Source organism: Acomys russatus, chromosome 15, assembly GCF_903995435.1.
Source record: "Acomys russatus chromosome 15, mAcoRus1.1, whole genome shotgun sequence".
NCBI classification, from domain to species: Eukaryota; Metazoa; Chordata; class Mammalia; order Rodentia; family Muridae; genus Acomys; species Acomys russatus.
This window is the reverse complement of record NC_067151.1, coordinates 51,687,436-51,706,056: the sequence shown is the minus strand read 5'-3', so window position 1 is coordinate 51,706,056 and position 18,621 is coordinate 51,687,436. Positions and strand designations below refer to the sequence as shown.

Below are 18,621 nucleotides of genomic sequence, written 5' to 3'. Positions count from 1 at the left end.
TTTTCATGAGCATCATATGCTTCTGCTTTGTGTCTGAAATTCTGCTTTAACCCTCCTGCTAATTCAGGTACTATTTTCTCTTTGTTCAGGGGCATTTGGTAAATAGAACTGTACCAAAAAAACCTCTATCCATCACCCTGCTCCCTGCTCATTCTCCAAAAGATTAACTTACGTTAGTGCATGCCTTAAAATTTCAAATTGTAATTTAGTTCTAGTGACATATAAAGACATACTGTCTTTATCAAAGGTCCCTGAAAATAGAGCTGTTGAATAGTCAAGTTATATGTAACACAGAAAACCTTACTGTGGCATCTTTGAGAGCTGCCAACTTTGTAAATTATATTTTAATTACATTATAGCAATTTAGCCTTAGTATATATTGTAAAACATTCTACTGTTTTCACATATCACAGAACATTATTTCAGACATGTTTTTGTGTAGTTCTGTTTACAGGCCTGTGTAATATAAGAATTTATAATTGTTCTATCTACAGATACCAATGAGCTAAAATATGCATTTTAAATTAAGATATACAATACTTACCCAGTGTAGAAACTACTGAAGGCATATACAAAGTTCCAAAATGTAACTATAATCCTATTCTGATGCACTGTCTGGTTCTAAAGCCTACATTTCCAGTCCCCCATGTCATAACTATGTGCACCTTGACTTGTTTCTATCAGAGCCACAGTAATATAGGATATAATGTAGTCTAATGTAGAAAACATTGTTTGTATATTACCTGACATCACTAAGCACTCTTTTCGATGCCTATTTAGGCTACTGTATCAGCTATACCACTATAAGAACCCTCAGGTTATGAGCATAATAGCTTAACGTTTTACTGATGACTTGTAATTACTTCTTGCCTTTGAAGTGATGAAAATACTATATCATTTTGTGTTAGTTAACAAAATTTATGCAGTTTAAAAACCATTTCCCTTTCTAGTTCTCCAATTCATGTGGTTATATAAATGTGTATATTGTTTTTCATTTAATTTACATGCAAAGAATTAGGGAAACTACTGTGCATGGTGTAAGGCAAGTCAAACCTCTATATTCACTAACTAATATGAAATTTTATTTATCTCAGGAATATAAGCGGGACATAATTTCAAATGAAAAGATCCCCAGATGGTCAAGAGATGTTTCCTTTAGATTCACAGCCAGTGCAGTGTGCAGTCTGCTGACTGAGCAACTGCTTTCTGCTAGAGCAGCCAAGACAGATCCTGAAAAGCATGTAAGACATGAAGAGAGTCTTAGAGGGCAGGTAGAAAGAGAAAGTGCCAGACATGGCTGCTGAGTGTGCTTGCTCTAATATATACCCTCTATTTAGAGAAATATAAGATTAGTACTGGCAATAAATTTTCACACAGTGCTTTGTTTTGTTTTTAAAAAGTACATTATTTTTGTCTCACAAGGTCTACATAATCAAAATAAATATTTCTTTTTTTCATTAATTTGAATGAAATTCTTTTCATTCAATGAAATTTTTATTTATTTCATTTCAAGTCCTCACCTGTCATGGTAACACCTCCACATTTAAGCCTAGATGTCTGTTACTTGGCCTTTCAACTCTCCAATGTATCTTTTGTTTCCTAATCCCTTTTGAGTACTATATGATCCACAGCTTTCTGAGACAAAAGGGTATATATGTTTTAAAATACTGTGTGTTAATAGTTTAGACTGATGGTGTCATTATGAAGACATCAACCTAAGACAGAACATACGCTGATCACATTTGGTCTCCATTATGTCTATGGTTCTCTACCCCCTTTTCACAAGTCCTCCTCACCAAAGACCCTTTTCTACTCATGTGTATCAGTTTTAAGCACATGTTTGAGATAATATAAATGTTTGTATTCCTTAGTATGGCTTACTTCTTTTAATACAATGATGTCCAGTCACATCCATTTTTTTTTTCAGGTGGTATAATTTTGTTCTTCCTTATAAAAACTTTTTGTTCACTCTTCTTCTGTTTATGAGCATGTAGGTTTATTTCATTACTTGAATATTGTGAAGAAAGCCACAATGAAAAAATAAATACGTATTTCTATTGTGTACTAACTGTTATTTCTTTGTGTATGTGTCTTTAAAGGGAGAGAGAGATCAGCATGCCATTAGCTCTAGTTTACATAGATTTTAGTCATAAAAACTTTGAACTCTTCTTGGTCCTTAATCTCTTTGATATTTGTACTGCTTTACATTATTTACATTCTGATTGTTACAAGTGTTCTTTATGTTAGGTTGCTTAAATATGAAACTATTATGATTGTTTTTTTAACCCTTAGTAAAACAACCTTGCCATATAAACAAATCTGCATTTCTTTCCATTGTTTATCTTAGATTTCTCATATTACTTTTTTCAAGATGATTTTAGAGTAAACTTTTGATTTTTATTCTATTTTTATTACTACACTGAGAATTTTGTGTAATGTGTTTAGATTATATTCACCCATTCCACTAGCTCGTTCCTATCCTGATTCTTACCTGGCTAACTTTATATACTTTACTTTTTCAACAATCAGGGCCATTTGTGCTGTCCTTATATCTATCCTTAGATCTTAATCCACCACCCCCCCCCCCCAAAAAAAAAAAACAAAAAACCACAATCAACTTAACAGGAACTACACTTTTACATAAAACAGACTGTCCTTTCCCAGCAGCTATCATTCACCAATAGCTCTTTGGTTATCTCTGGTACTTTTTGTGCCCATGACCCCTCTTCTTGCTGGGAATCAGTCTGTCTTGGACTTGCACAGGTATTATCCCTGTCATTACAACAGCAGTGAGGTTGTATGTGCAGCTGCTTCGATGTGTTTGGGATACACTGTTTCTTTTTAGTTACTCAATGTCTTGCAGCCCTTTTCTTTTATTAGTTTGTAATGATCCTGTGTCTTGGGGGAAGGGGTGTGACATAGTTGTTAATCTAGAGCTAAGGATTCCGCAATCAATTATTCTCTGTACATCGACAACTTTTGTGTCTCTGTATTAATTGTCATAAAAAGTATTTTATGAGGGTTTAGGGGTACATTGATATAAGGGCATAACAATAAGTCATTGGGTTTAATACAAGGTCAAATTTTCAGAATAATTGTAGTGTGTACTTCATTTGAGTCTTTGACGCGCCTCGTTACAGTTTCGTGACATAGAAATGGTGTCTGGTACGGCTATCATCTCCTGGAGCACTATATGCCTCAACTTTGACAGTGGTTTGTTACTTTTATGACATTTCTGCCAGTATTACATCAGTAGGCATATACTGTCCATTAGTGATTATTGTAGCTTATAGTATTCAGAGGTGGGTAACACTGGTGATAACTTCTCTCCTTCAGTAGCAGGTATATTACCATCCACCACTGAGAAAATGGTAAAATTTCCATGTTATAATAAGCTTCATATCTTCCTTTTAACGACTCAAGTATGTGGTCTGTTCAGAAGTAAGATCTTAATATTAAGTTCTGGAAGATAACAAATAAAGTTGTCAATCGTCTATAATGAGGGGCCTATGGAACCTCACTAGCCAATGAATCTTAAAACTGTAACTCATTCCTGCCAGATATCTTTTTTACAAATATGTTAGCTATAGAGTTACTCCATTTAACTCATATGTATGTACGTGTGTGTGTGTGTGTGTGTGTGTGTGTGTGTATGTGTGTGTGTGTAACCTTCTACAGATGCATTGTAGGTTTTTGTATTATTGTTTTGAAAGGCATTTAGTGTTAAATATCCTTGTCAATATTCCCTTCTCGCTGCTGTCTTCCATTACACACTCCAATTTAACTAAAGACAATAGTATAAAAAATTCTCATCTCACATTCCACAGTTTGCTTTAAACTGTATTTAACTATGTATAATTAGAACTACCATGTAATTTAAATTTCAAACCATGTCATTTTGAGAATTAAAGTGTTTTATTTAAGTGTAATCATTAATTATACCTGGTAAACAGATAATAAACTGAAATTCAGTGTATTGGCTAGTTGTCTTTTGTCAACTCAACACAAGTTAGGATCAGCTGAGAGTCAATGACTTCAATTGGGAAAAATGCTTTCATGTCATCAGCCTATAGGCAAGCCTGTGGGGAATTATCTTTAGTAATTATTAATTCAGGAGTGCCCACGAGGTGGTCCTGGGTGCTATATTAAAGCAAGCTGGGGAGTTAGCACTCTTTCATGGTTTTGCTTCTGTTCCTCCCTTGAGTTCTACCCTGACTTCCCTTCATGGTGGATTACAACTGTAAGCTGAAATAAACATTTTTTCCACAAGTTCTTTTTGATTATGGTGTTTTATCACAGCAACAGAAGCCTAAGACTCCCAGGAAAAATAGTCATAAGGGAATCATACCTCATAATGATAGTTTTCTGCTAGAAAGCAAGTTTTTTGGTTCTACAAGTTTCTACACGAAGTATCCTCCTTCCTGTACTCATGACATGCCATTGATTGTGTATACCTATTTTGTCACTGGCAATGTAAGTACCTTTTAATTCCCTGGATGCACTGGATGAACCTCATTAGGGCCTCAGTATCTCAAATGCAAAACACTGCTACAGCTCCCTGACCCTTCCTATTCATGATGGCTTATACCTACATTGTCGCATTGTGTATCAGATTTCTCTTGAGAAAGGAATGCTGAAAATTCCAGACGTTTCTTAAACTGACTACAAACAAAATATCAATTTCTATGATGCTATTGACTAAATTTATTTGAAGCCAGAATATATAATATTTAGAAAGCGATATGCTCTCAGAATGAAAAAAACATTTCTTTCATATTGAGATTCTAAAATATAATATATATATGCATTTATATATGAATATATGTAAACAAGTGTACACGTGGAAGCACTACATAATATAGAAAGGAAACCATGAAATGGTAGTAAATATTAGTAGCTAAGTAAAGACTGAAAACAAGTAATAGATCTTAGTGATGTAAAGAAGATATACAGTATTTGTGTTTCTGCTTTCACTTGTCTCATAGATGTTTCATTGTTTGGTAGTAAGTAAGTGCATGAAGTATATTGATTGTGAAAGTGTAAAGTCCAGTGTAAAGATCTACAGGTTCAGAATGGCGACTCTAATTGTACTAATGTTTATTGGCATGTGTTTTATACATTTGTTTTGGTCGTCTTTCTTTCTGTTCCTCAAGTTCTTTATAGTAAAATTTTAATAGTTTAAAAACATAAAGATGTCTGGCACTGTTATATTTTTCTCTTTGGCTTTTGTCAGTTATGTTTATTTTTATTGTCCTTTACAACAGTCTGTGTTTTGGATCTGACTGCTGCTTGAGCATTTGTGATTGCATGATTTTATTGACATTACTTCTGAATGTTACTGAAATCTTCCTTATGATTTTATATAAAATTCATTTATACCTTTTATTAAAATTGTTATACAACATACTGCACAGAATATGCCATTTAAACGAGCTTTTACTGATTTTGTCAGTTTCCTGTATTGTAGACGATATTGCCACTATGCTAGACTAATCAATGACTGTCAGTAAATAAAATCACAAGAAATTAAAATAATAGAAAACTCATGTAGACAGTGAAAGCACCAGTTTGTCTGACTATGCCCACTTACTTATTCGAGGATAAGATACATGATACAGGTTAGAGCTGCATATTTTGTAGACCCATCATCCTGGATCAGCCAGGTCTTTACCACAATGAAGAAAGACTGGCACAGGACTGTGGGAGGTGATGTAGTCCATAATTCTGCAAATTCAAAGAGCAAATAGGGCAGTGCAGGCTCAACGAGTCGGTTGCACCATCTGAGGCCTGCAAATGTTAGCAGTTCCATCTCAAACCAGAAGCAGTAGAGAACACTCTTTTCAGGAGAACTTAAGATGCCCCATGAGAATTACATTCCTGGAGCATGCCCTTTAACCCATAGTCTCTTGGTGGTGTCTTCTTTTAAAACATCTGTACCTCCCTATAATGCAACACAATGGGCTATATCTCTAATCACATGAAGTGTAGGGAGAAAACCAAATCATAGCAGACACAAGATAGAGCTGTTTCCAATGAAATGAACTCTCTATTATTAACACTCCAGCTATGTTTATTTCAGAAGCTGTAGATGGGATAATGCAAACTGTGAATCCATAGGAACTATTGCTAGTAATGTAAATGGATTCCACCAAAAACGAATATTTAATGATGCCTAAAGCAAGTATCCCAAAATGAAGACAAACACATTTGGGCATAAATTTTTCTAGGCACAATGAGCTCCAGTGCCTGGGTAATGTGTTTGGCAAGAAAGAACCAGTAATAGGATTCCAACAACTAAACTGAGAGAATCCAATCTAATTTTAGAACTAGAATTCTATTTGCCTACTGGTTCATGTGCAGATGAATTTATATGTTGTAAGAAAATCAATGACACATTTGGAAGCTGCATTTCAACTGAAAGAAAGAAGGTCATAACCTGGAAGGCAAGATTTATAGCAATAAAGCACCAAGCTTAATCTGCAGTTTTCCCTTTGACTCAGTAGATAAGAATATTTAAATGTGCTTCTCATATTGTGTCTTGATAGTGATATTGCATTTGATTCCTCATGCTTCCACGAACAAGTAAATCATGAAATTTAATGCTTCACCTGATGCAAACCAGGAGATCAGCGCATTATTTTACTCTCCAAGTCCTAGAAATAAAAGTGTAAAATTAATTTCCCATAGGGATTTTTGCCAACCGGCTTTTGCTGTATGGATCTTGCTGGTCTCTAGTTTGGAAGCTTCTTTCTCCTTTCCTCTGTTTGGTGCTACTTTCATCAGTGTGGCTGGGACCTGTTTTAGCTCTCTCATCAAAATGTTACACATGAGTCATACATTGCAGCAATATTAAAAAGTAACTCGGCAACAATTACAACTATCCATGGAACTACCTATTGCATTTCCTCTTCTTAGGGACATCCATATCTGCCCCCTTGTACCTTACCAACTTCTGTTATTACACAGATTGTGCGCTGCTTACTGAAAATTTAAGAACCAAAGTCAACACATAAGATAGTGTTATAACATATTATATATAATATATTGTTATAAGATATTACATATAAGATATTGCTATATTGCAATATAAGATATCTTTATAACATATTGTTATAACATATAACGTATTGCATACCATATTTGCCTTTTGGAATTTGGGTTACCTCACTGATGATGATTATTTTTTCGCTCAATCCATTTACCTGTTAATTTCTTTCCTTTCATTTTAAACAGCGGAATAATTTTCCATTGTATAAGTGTGCCTTTTCTTTTTGCCCCTCCCCCTGCGTCTGTATATTTGATCATTTTCTCTCACTCAAGTTAGTTTGCTTTTATTTTATCTCATTTCGTTTTATTTATTATTTTATTTCATTTAGTATTTTTAGATGCCGATTTGTGCTGCTGATGAGCAACAAATCTGACTGTGCACCAGACAAGAGACATGACATTGGAATAGCAGCTGAGAGCTTACATCTGATCTGTAAGAGGGAGGTAGAGAGAGATGGAGATGATGTCTGCTGTGGGCTTTTGAAAGCTCAAATCCCATTACCAGGGCACAGTTCCTCCAACAAAGACACACCTTCTAATCCTTCCTAAACAATCTACTAGCTGGGAACCAAACAATCAGATATGTTAGCCCATGGGGCTATACTTATTCAAACCACCATGTCATTTACATCTCAATATAGTTGGCCAGTCATGTATAATTTAAAAGAGGATATGAAAGACAGCTGCTCCAGTTGGAAAAATATTGTCCTGTTAGGAGATCCTGTAGATAACACCAAAAACAGGAATTGGATTAGGAAAACATCACAATAAAGCCTAAATAGTGATAATTTAACTTAGAAGGAAGACGTGCTGAAGAAATTTCTTTATATTATTTCAGAACAAAATACAGCCTGAGGTGTAGCTTACTATTGTCTAAGCATGCATAAAGACCTATATTTACTATCCAGCACCATAAAATAAATAAATAAATGAAAGACAAAGTTCATAAGTATATGACAACAGTACAAAATTTATTCTTTTCATATCGATGTCATTGTGCAAACACTGGAGTGTTTCAAAGCCAGTTCAGTCTGTTTTTCAGTGTGTGTGTGTGTGTGTGTGTGTGTGTGTGTGTGTATGTGTGTGTGTGCATGTGTGTGTGTGTGTGAGTGTGTGCAGAGACCTTAATGCATGCAGCAAATTGAGTCCCCAACATAATTTCAGCATCTGCATAGGATCATATATTTGATTTGTATTTGGTATATTGAGGGTAGTTTCTGTCCCATGATACTTGAAAAGAAAGCAAGACCAATAGTCAAGACTTAGTTGTTGTTTTTTATATCACAGAATAAAGTAGCAGGTCTTTTTGGCATCTGCCCTTATTCAGTTTTATCTTGCAGTTGCACAGCATTTTGTAGAACGGTTAATCTTTGAAAGTACAGAGCTAGAAAAGTCCCAGAAATGCCATGAAGGAGTAGAGTGGCTGGACTTCCTTGCTCTGATTCTTGGAATGTGGTATTCATCTCCTTTTTCAGTTCAAATGTCAGTTTTCAGGACATCCCATTTTAAGGGGCTGATAGAGAGACCCTCAAAAGCTAGTGCTTTGAAGGGAAGCACAAAAGCGTTTAAGCAGCGGACCTGTGATGCATGACGCTGTAATCAAGAGGCAATTCTTGATACACATTTCCAGTGAGATTCTTTTATATTATATGGTTCCCTCAGGAAGACACAAGAGATGTTTCTCACAGAAGAAAAATGCTAGAGCAAGTGAAGGCGCTGTGTAGTACATGGTTTATAATTGCTAATGTGATACAGGTGCCTGCCCCAAATGAATTTGCCAAATAAAACTAGTTTTGTGCAACACATGGCTTGAGCACTGTCAGATTAGCATTCAGCAATGGACAATTATAGCAACTTTGACTGATAATTATTTTATGAGAAAGATCTGTTCGTTGTATTGATAATTTCAACTTGTCCTTTTCTTAAAATTCATGGACAAATATCTTCTTTTTCATATGCCTATGGGACGAAATGATTTTTATATGAAAAAATTTTCAAATTTGATTTTTCTGATTTCATGAGGAGTTATGAAAATCCCTACTCCAAAATTTGTTTTTTATACATCTGCAGAATATTATATAAACTGAGTAATATATCCAAAAAAGCTATTTTTAAGGCTTTAGTTTCCAAATTTGTTTGATATGAAATTTGTCCCCCAGCAGGACCTAATAATGTACAGGTTAATAGTGTGTTTGTCCCCCATCTTCCGCTACTCCGCATAAAGTCAAGCTGGCACATGTATCTTCCCTTTTTGACTTGTCCAGCCTTATGAATATATAATATCATTTCTATATGATATTTATTATGACATCAGATATGTACTACTCCAATAAATGTTTACATTTATCATATTTCAGTAGCAATGTACCCTCTTTGTAAAACATCATTCAGTCATCTGAAGACCATGAAAAATCCTCTCATATCTATACTGAAGTTTTTAACATTACCATAAACTATAGCTTCTCTACCGTGTAATAGCACACCAGAATGTAACCATCCTATTTACCTATTTAATTGTAGTTCTGTACCCATGAACCAGTGTCTCCCTGTCTCCCACTGATGTCACCTGCTCAGCCTCTGGAACATCATTGAATACTCAAGTTTCTTGAGATGAACAGTTTTAGGCGTTGTGTCTGGCTTGTTTTGTTCCACAGGATGTACTGCAGTGTGCGTTTCCACCCAGAATGCACTGGAAGTCCCATTCTCCATAACCCCACAAACAGCACTGTCCTTTCTCTTTTTGGTCATGATTACCCTAAGAAGTCTGCAGTAGTGTCCTTTGGTTTTAATTTGGATTTCTTTTCGAAAATTCCCTCAGCACTTCAATAAATTATGTTTAGTTCTGGAAGAACTTTCGCTGGTGTTAATGACTTCTCATCATTTGCAACTCCTATTAAAATTTTCTGTTTCGTTTTGTTTTTAAATTGGGTTTTAATGATTTTTTATTGTTGGTTTATATAAGTTCCTTGTATGCTTTGGCATTAACTCTGTCAGGTAAATGGTTTACATGTATTTTTTTTTTCTTATTTTCCTTTGTTTCTTCTCTTTTGCTTTTCTTTTCTTTTTTCTTTTCTTTCTTTCTTCTTCTTTTTTTTTTTTTTTGTGGTTTTATTTAAACACAAACAAAACATTCAGGAAAGCTGTCTACTCATTTTCTTCTCTGAGTAACCTGGCATTTGATAACTATACTGGCCAGCTGTGCTGCTCTCTCTATGATGTCTTTTTGGTTCTTGGAGAAAACACTGTGAGCTATCTCAGCACAGTAAGTTTTGCTGCACATCAGCAGCACTTCCAGCTCCTTGGCATTATGGACCAGAAACTTCTAGAAGCCACTAGGAAGCTTGTGCTTAGTCTTTTTGTTGCTCCCATAACCAACGTTGGGCATCAGGATCTGGCCCTTGAATCTTCTCATCCTATGGTTGATAGCTCTGGGTTTCTGCCAGTTTCACTTAATTTTGACATATCAGTCTGACTGGTGCCTGATGAACTTCTTGATCCTCTTTATGATGAGGTTGGGCTTCAGCAGAGGCTGGAGGTCAGCTGTGATGCTGTAAAGGAGATGGCCACATGTGTTATTTCTAATCTGGAGATTGCCTTTGAAATATATTAAATTATTTCTTTGCTGTTCAGAACAGTGCGTTTGTCGTCTGATACAATTCCATGTGGCCAACCATTTGTTTTTCTTCTATGGGCTATTGGCATAATGATCAGAAAATAATTTACTATAATTAACTATGTCAAAAAAATTTCCTATACTTTATTTTCTTAATCTTGTGATTTCACATCTTACATGTAAGTCTTTAATTAATTTGATAGTTTTTGTTATTTTTAGCACTGCATGTTTATGGGGTAGACTTGAATAAGTGTTGTAAACTACATCAAAAATGATGCTTGTATTTTCTGAAAATGACCTATTTAGTCTGGGAGTTTTTGTCTTTCTACAAACACCAACAGGCTGTGAGCATTCATCATTGCACTGTGATGAGGGACCCTAGAACTCATAGTTTATGTATACTTTAGTGTCTGTTACCAAGTCTCTAACTTTTCTCCCAAGACTCTACCACTCACTGTTCTATGCTTAGATGGAATATGCTCAGAATAAATGACAATTGTCTTCTTGCCTGATATCCTTCACTTAGCTGGAATCCAATTCTATCTATTCTTTAATTTAAAGTTTTCATTGTTTCAGAATTCCATACATGCACTTGCTATATTAAGGCATTTTGCTCAAATCTACCGCCACTTTTCTTCCTCTCTAACTTATCCATCATTATACCCACCACTTTTACCTCCAAGCTTTAGGTTCCTTTAAAGAAATTACAACCACCGCTTCCACATAGTGATGTTTGTATATGCTTGGAAGTAGGGCAACCTGTTGAGTAAGTGTATCCCCTCAGAGATCCCATCTATGAAGAAAACTAATTCATGTCTTAGTAGCCATCCATTGGCCAACAGCTTTTCAGCTAAGCTGAGAAATCTATAAACTACTCATCCTCCTCAATTCCATGATGAGATTGTGGCTGGCTTGATGTTGTGCAGGTCTTGGGCATGCAGATGGCTTCTCTAAGTTCAATGGTGCATTGTCACATCCAGTAAATAAACACCACTTTGCTGCGAAAATCCAATACCTTTAGCTCTTACAGTATTTTTCCTTCCTTTTCTGAAATGATCCCTGAGTTCTGAGGATGTGCCTGATACAGATGCTCTGTTTAGAACTGAACACTTCATAGTGTCCTATTCTTTGCAGGTTGACTAGTAGTAGGTTTATGTGCTAAACGCTATGTATCTAAAAAAGGAGTTGTTTTTTCTTCCCAAGATCTCTGAGACATACTACTCTGTGAGTATAAAGAAAACAACTATAGCAGGTCGTTTGTCACTATGTCCATTTAGCAGAATAATAGCATTAAACTTTTCACTGAGGTCTACGACGAGCCAGCCATAAGTTTTTGGCTCAGTTAATGGTACCAAGCATGATTTCTGTGTTTTGAAACAGGCATTAAATCCAATCAAAAAGCTTGGTCATTCCTGTAATATTTATGCCTCTATCATAGCAGCCTTATTCATAATAGCCAGAACATGGAAACAGCCTAAGTGTCCCTCAGTAGAAGAGTGGATAAAGAAACTGTGGTACATATACACTATGGAATACTACTCAGCTATTAAAAACAAGGAATTCCAGAAATTTGTGGATAAATGGATTGAGCTAGAAATGATCATAATGAGTGAGTTAACCCAGAAGCAGAAAGACTTAAATGGTATATACTCACTTATATCTGCATACTAGCCCAAGGGGCATGTCCCACGAAAGCCTTCACTTACCAGGAAACTGGGACAGAGGGGGAGGGCATCCTATTGGGACTCTAAATGAGAGACGCATGGGAGAATAGCAAAATAAAAGGATCCAGAGGGTCCTAGAAACCTACAAGTAGAACATTATGATAGGCAGATTTGGGCCCAGGAGTCCCGCTCAAACTAAGGCACCAGCCAAGGACAATACAGGAGGTAAACTTTAAACCCCTTCCCAGATCTAGCCAATGGTCAGAATATTCTCCACAGTTGAGTGGAGAGTGGGATATGACTTTCTCACGTACTCTGGTGCCTCACATTTGACCATGTCCCCTGGAGGGGGAGACCTGGTGGCACTCAGAGGAAGGACAGCAGGTTGCCAAGAAGAGACTTGATACCCTATGAGAATATACAGGGGTAGGTAATCACCCTCAGGAACAGTCATAGGGGAGGCGAATAATGGGAAAAAGGGGGGGAGGGAGGAATGGGAGGATACAAGGGATGGGATAAACATTGAGATGTAACAAGAATAAATTAACAAAAAAAAAGCTAAAAAATAAAATCACAAAATCACAAAAACAAAAACAAAAAACAAAAACAAACAAACAAACAAACAAAAATGGGTATATTTTTCCTGGCTCACAGTGTTTATACCTAGGTAATACTTTGTTGTTGTTTTTATTTTCTCTACCAGTAGCATAAATGCCACCATCAATCTAATCAGTAGGCTTGGAGCTTCTAAGTCAGTATGATCTTGATTTCTCCATGACTCAATTATATGGTGTATTCAGCAATAGAGCTTTCCCACCAAATTTTGATGGCCAACAAATAACAATAGCAATATGTAGTATTTGGGATTTATGGAACCCCAGAGACAAACAACTCCAAAAGAGATAAACCATTGCTGTCAGTGGGCTTTTTTGTTATTTATTTATTTATTTATTTGATACCTTACAATCTCTGGAAGAGTTATTCCCTGCCTTTGGCTCATTTAAATTTATATATTTACATATGGAGGTTTTCCTATGACTTTCCCAAAGTTATTTACTGTTACTTATACCTCTTCACAATCCTTTCTCAGCCCTTCCTTCCCCTCACTCACTACAGTTAATCCTTCTTCTTCTTCCATTTGTATTATATTTTCTTTCCTTGAAATTAAATATCCCATGGTCATTTATTTATTTCCAATCTTTTATATATATTCCAATTTAAACTCACATGTATAAAGATCCAAATTCAGTTTTCACATATCAAACATTTAATGTTTGTATTTCTGTTTCTGGGTTAATTTATTCAGTGATTCTTCCCAACTGGATCTATTTATCTGCAAAATTATTTTGATTTTATAAACATCATTAATGCTGATAAATATTCTATCACACAAACATACCATATTTTCACTACTCATCCATCAGCTTATGAATATCCAAGCAGTTATTATTTTCTAGCTATTGTGCATAGAACAGCAATGGGCATGCATGAGCACATATCTTCATCCTAGAATATATGGACCTCTAAGAATATGCCTACAAGTGGGATAGGTGGATTACATGTAGATACAATTTTAGCCTCTTGAAGAATTTCTGAAATTGTTTTCATAGTGACTGTTCCAGTTTGCAGTTACACCACCAGTACCTGCATCCTATAGCCCACACATACACTGGAAATTGTTGTCATTTTTTTGTAGCCATTTCGACTCAGGCAACATAGGATCTAACAGTAGTTTTGATGGGCAAGTTGGCTGATTGTTAAGGATGTTGAACAATTTTAAATTGTCTCAGCAATTTGTACATCATCTTTTGAGAACTGTTTAGTGTCATAGCCTACTTTTCAATTGGGTTTGTTTTCCTTAAGGTTATATTCTCTAGCTCTTGGTATATCCTAGACGCCAAATTTCAGTATACACAATTAAAATTTTTCCCATTTGGTAGACCATCAATTCACTCAAATGATGCCACCGCTTGATGTCCTTTGTTGTACAAAGCTTATCAGTTTCATGAGTTCTCATTTGTTAATTATTTGTCATAATTCATGTGCTACCAGAGCTCCATTCAGAAAGCACATTCCTATATTTATTAATTGATGTATATTCTCTAAGTTCTCCTCTATCAGATTTGTGGTATCAGTTCTTATGTTAAGGATCTTGATCCACTACTTTTCATAACTATATAACATTAAATATTTTTACACACACTAAATTTGAATGTGTAGGATGATTCCATTCCTTACATATATGAGTTATAGATCAACAAGCATGCAGGCATAGTTCTACTCTTGCTGTGGTGATCTCATCTCATTTAGACATGTACTCAGAGCTGGGATGGTTATATCTCAGGACAGATCTAGTTCTAGCTTTTAAAAGTATTTCTATATCCTTCTTGATAATGGTGGTAATAGCATCCATAAATGACTGATAGGTAAGAGTTCCATTTTTTGTTCATATTCATTGTAATATGTTTGAATTTCTGTCTTTTGAAAATAACTGTTTTAACTTGTAAAATGTCATTAGAAATTTGATTTGAATTTCCTTGATGGCTATTTGGTTGCTTTTTAGTGTTTTATGTAAGGGTAGATTAAATCCAGTTCCACTGCTTTCATGAAAAGCAAATGGGAAAACAACATTCCTCCACAGCCTCTGCTTCAGTTCTTGCCCCAAGGTTTCTACTTTGAGTTCTGGCCTTGGATTGTGACCCAGTATGCCTTGTATATACTTTCTTCTTTTCTTCAATTTTAAAATTGAACATAAAATTTTGAGACTTTCTTGAGTACTATATTTATATCATTTTCATCGTTCTCTTTTTTTCCAATCTGACTTTTCATGTGCCTTCCATTTTTTCAAGTTCATGACCTATTCCTGTAGTTACTACACACACTCACACACATACAGTCACACACTCATACACCAGACATGTGCATGTGTGCGTACACACACACACACACACACACACACACACACACACACACACACGGGGAGTGAGTGAGAGTGTGTGTGTGTGTGTGTGTGTGTATGTGTGTGTGTGTGTGTGTGAGAGAGAGAGAGAGAGAGAGAGAGAGAGAGAGAGAGAGAGAGAGAGAGAGAGAGAAAGGTGGAGGGAGAACCTGCTGAGTCCATTAGAACTAAATGAGCAAATGAATATATGTTTGGACATGAGAAATTCTATATGTGACAGGGAAACCACATCCATAAAATATTAACAATATTATTGTCTAACAATGCCATAAGAATAACAACACCAAATGATATGCCACAATAGATAGGGAAATCTTACAAGGCCTTATCCTTAGATGAAAAGTTCTAGGCAATTAATGGCTGCTGAAAAAGAAAGAATCAGTCTTTTCTGGGGATAAGCCTCCCAGTACATTATCTAAACTCAAGTTTTATACACTTTCAAAGAAATTCCAAAATTCCTTTGAGTGGGGTTCCAACTTCCCCCATCACACTTTGTTTGATCTCTTCTTTCCCTTTCTTCCCACACTTTAAACAGCTTCGGCTCTATGACCTTGCTTATCTTGGGAGTTTAGATAAAAGCCTGGGATAGTAAGTGAACTCCGAGTAAGTTTTTGGAGTGAGTGACTGTTGGGAAAAATCTTTGTGTCAGATAACAAAGGGAAAAGGCAAGAGCAGGTAATAAATGATGGCAGAGGAAAAGGAATTGGTTCCTTAGTATTTTATTTAAATTTTAGTTCTAATAGTTTGGAAGTCATCCTGTGAGTTTTCCACACATTGAATTGTGTCACCTGAACAAAGATACATGGATGTAATCCCTTCCTTCTCCTAAGATTACCCTGTGTAGAATTTCCAGTTAAATTTTGAAATGTTAAAGTCAGTATCTTTGTTTGCACCAAAGAGGAAAGTATTTCAAATTTATATACTCTTTTTTTTTTTTTTTTTTTTTTTCGAGACAGAGTCTCTCTGTTAACCGTTGCTGTCCTGGACTCGTTTTATAAACCAGGCTGGATTCGAACTCACAGCAATCCACCTTCCTCTGCCTACAGAGAGCTGAGTTAAAGGTGTGCGCCACCACGCCTGGCCAAATTAATACTCTTAAGTATGATATTAACAGTGGGCCTTTCACCTTTGAACTTTTAATATTGGGGTAATTACCTTTTGCCAGTTTGTTTGGGTATTTCTTTTAAATCATGAATGAGCAGGAACATTGCCTCTGTTGATATGTCCATGTGGTTTCCATTTTTTGTTTTGTTTATATGAGATACTGGCAGTTTTATAAATCCCAAAGAGTGGTTTCTTACAATGCTTTTACTTCTCTCTCTCTTATATGGTCCAGATGGATGTGAGGTGTGGGTGCTATACTAGTTACTTTCCTCACTTTTGTGAAAAAGTAACTAGGATGCTAAAGAGAAACATTTTTTTTTTTTTGTCTTAGGTAGAAGGGCACAATTTACCATAATGGGGAATGCATGGCAACAAATAGAGCTTTACCTAATGCTAGACAGGAGAGGTTGCTATTCACATTGTGTTTACAGTCAGAAAGGGGAGAACACTGGTTCTCAGTTTACATTCTTCTTGTCACTTAGGTCAGAACCTCTACTGGTGGGATGATGTGGGCACAGTCAGGGCAGGTCTTACCTCCTCCATTATTCTTATCTGGTACTGCCTTCACAGAAATGGCCAGAGGTGTAGCTTTGCGGTTAGTCCAAACTCCAGTCACGTTAACATGTATAACCATTGTAGATTCATCTGGTAGGGTCTGGGCCGTGAGATTGCTCTAACATCTCTAGCATGTAAAGTGCAAGGGCCCTAGGCAGCACCATTAGCTGGGATTTATGCTGGTATGTGGTCCCTTGTAGATCAGTTTGTGAACACCCCCTTCTTGTCCAGACTGTAGTGAAGGTGAGGGATTTTATCTCAGTTCAGCCCTTTGCTTGTTCATTTGTTTACACCTGGCAGTAATGGCACTGGTTTCTTCAGTGTTTTTACAACACATGTTTGGAAGCGGAGCACTTGAACCATTTCTTCTTCTTCTTTTCTTCTTCTTCTTCTTCTTCTTCTTCTTCTTCTTCTTCTTCTTCTTCTTCTTCTTCTTCTTCTTCTTCTTCTTCTTCTTCTTCTTCTTCTTCTTCCTCTTCTTTTTCTTCTTCTCTTTTCTGTTTTTTTGAGACAGGGTTTCTCTGTGTAGTCCTGGCTGTCCTGGATTCGCTTAGTAGACCAGGCTGGCTTCGAACTCACAGTGATCACCTGCCTCTGCCTCTCCAGTGCTAAGATTAAAAGTGTGAATCACCACACCTGACTTCACTACAGCTTTTTAATTGATGTAAATAAAAGCAGCACAAATTAAAATCTTGTTTGTGCAGCTCAGAATCACTGGTTATGGGTGTGACATAGGAAAATAATGACCTAAATCAGGATGTTCATGACAAAAATAACACCCTAAGTGACCTGTGTGTACCCAGGATTGTATTTCTTTTTCAGACATATGCTAAATCAAGTAAGATTTGTAACATTTTACATATATAGTAGGAAAGCTTAAAAGAAGTCATCACCATATTACATAGCAATCGTAACCCATTCATTTCATTTAGCCTTTAACCCAAGAGGAAGTACCTGTTTTATTGTTGAAGGAATGGAAGACTTCCTGTCTTGAATCAGATTTTCTTGTGATTGCTAAAACAGGGTGTGCTTTTTGTTGTTGTTGTTACATAAAAAGAACTCCGATATAAATATGATTTTATAGAGCAGAACACTTAGATTTTGGTATCCAATGTCACTTTTTGGTATGTACATTTCAGTACAACAATACTCCAGATTTTAGTCTCCAGAATGCAGTCTCTTCGGCCCAGTGGAAAAGAAGAAAACTATCGTCAGCATAAATGTCAGAGATATGAATGTGACTTCTTGAAGGTCCTGTAGTTGCCAACCTAGTTGTAATTTATAATCTTTGAAGCTAAGAGGGTTATCTGTGGCCTAAATAGTAGAAAATAACTCTTCCAAAACCTAAGGCACAATAAGTTAAATACAAAGTAGCATTTCTCATTTGCTGCATAAAGTAATAAAATATGAGCAAAGTGGGGTGAAAAGCAGCTGAACACTGACCTTGTATGTATGGTACCTAGTACAGGGATGTGTAGTTCACACTGCGCTCTTCGGGATGATTTATTACACAGGCATGATATACCCTTCTTTATGCACACGAGTTTCTCACTTTTAGGAGTTGGACTAACATTTCCTTAGGAGATACAATTTTCTCTATCTTTTAAATCTTAAATCAGTAAATCTGCTTCATTCCAGCTTTAATCTGAAATTCTGCTGTTTTAGTCACCTAGGATTTC

The 18,621-nt window shown here is 36.0% G+C and overlaps 1 pseudogene; it reads right to left on the bottom strand.

The window, feature by feature from the left end:
* Positions 1-10,191: 10,191 nt before the first annotated feature.
* On the bottom strand, positions 10,192-17,021 carry LOC127199041 (60S ribosomal protein L32-like; annotated as a pseudogene).
* Positions 17,022-18,621: the final 1,600 nt, after the last annotated feature.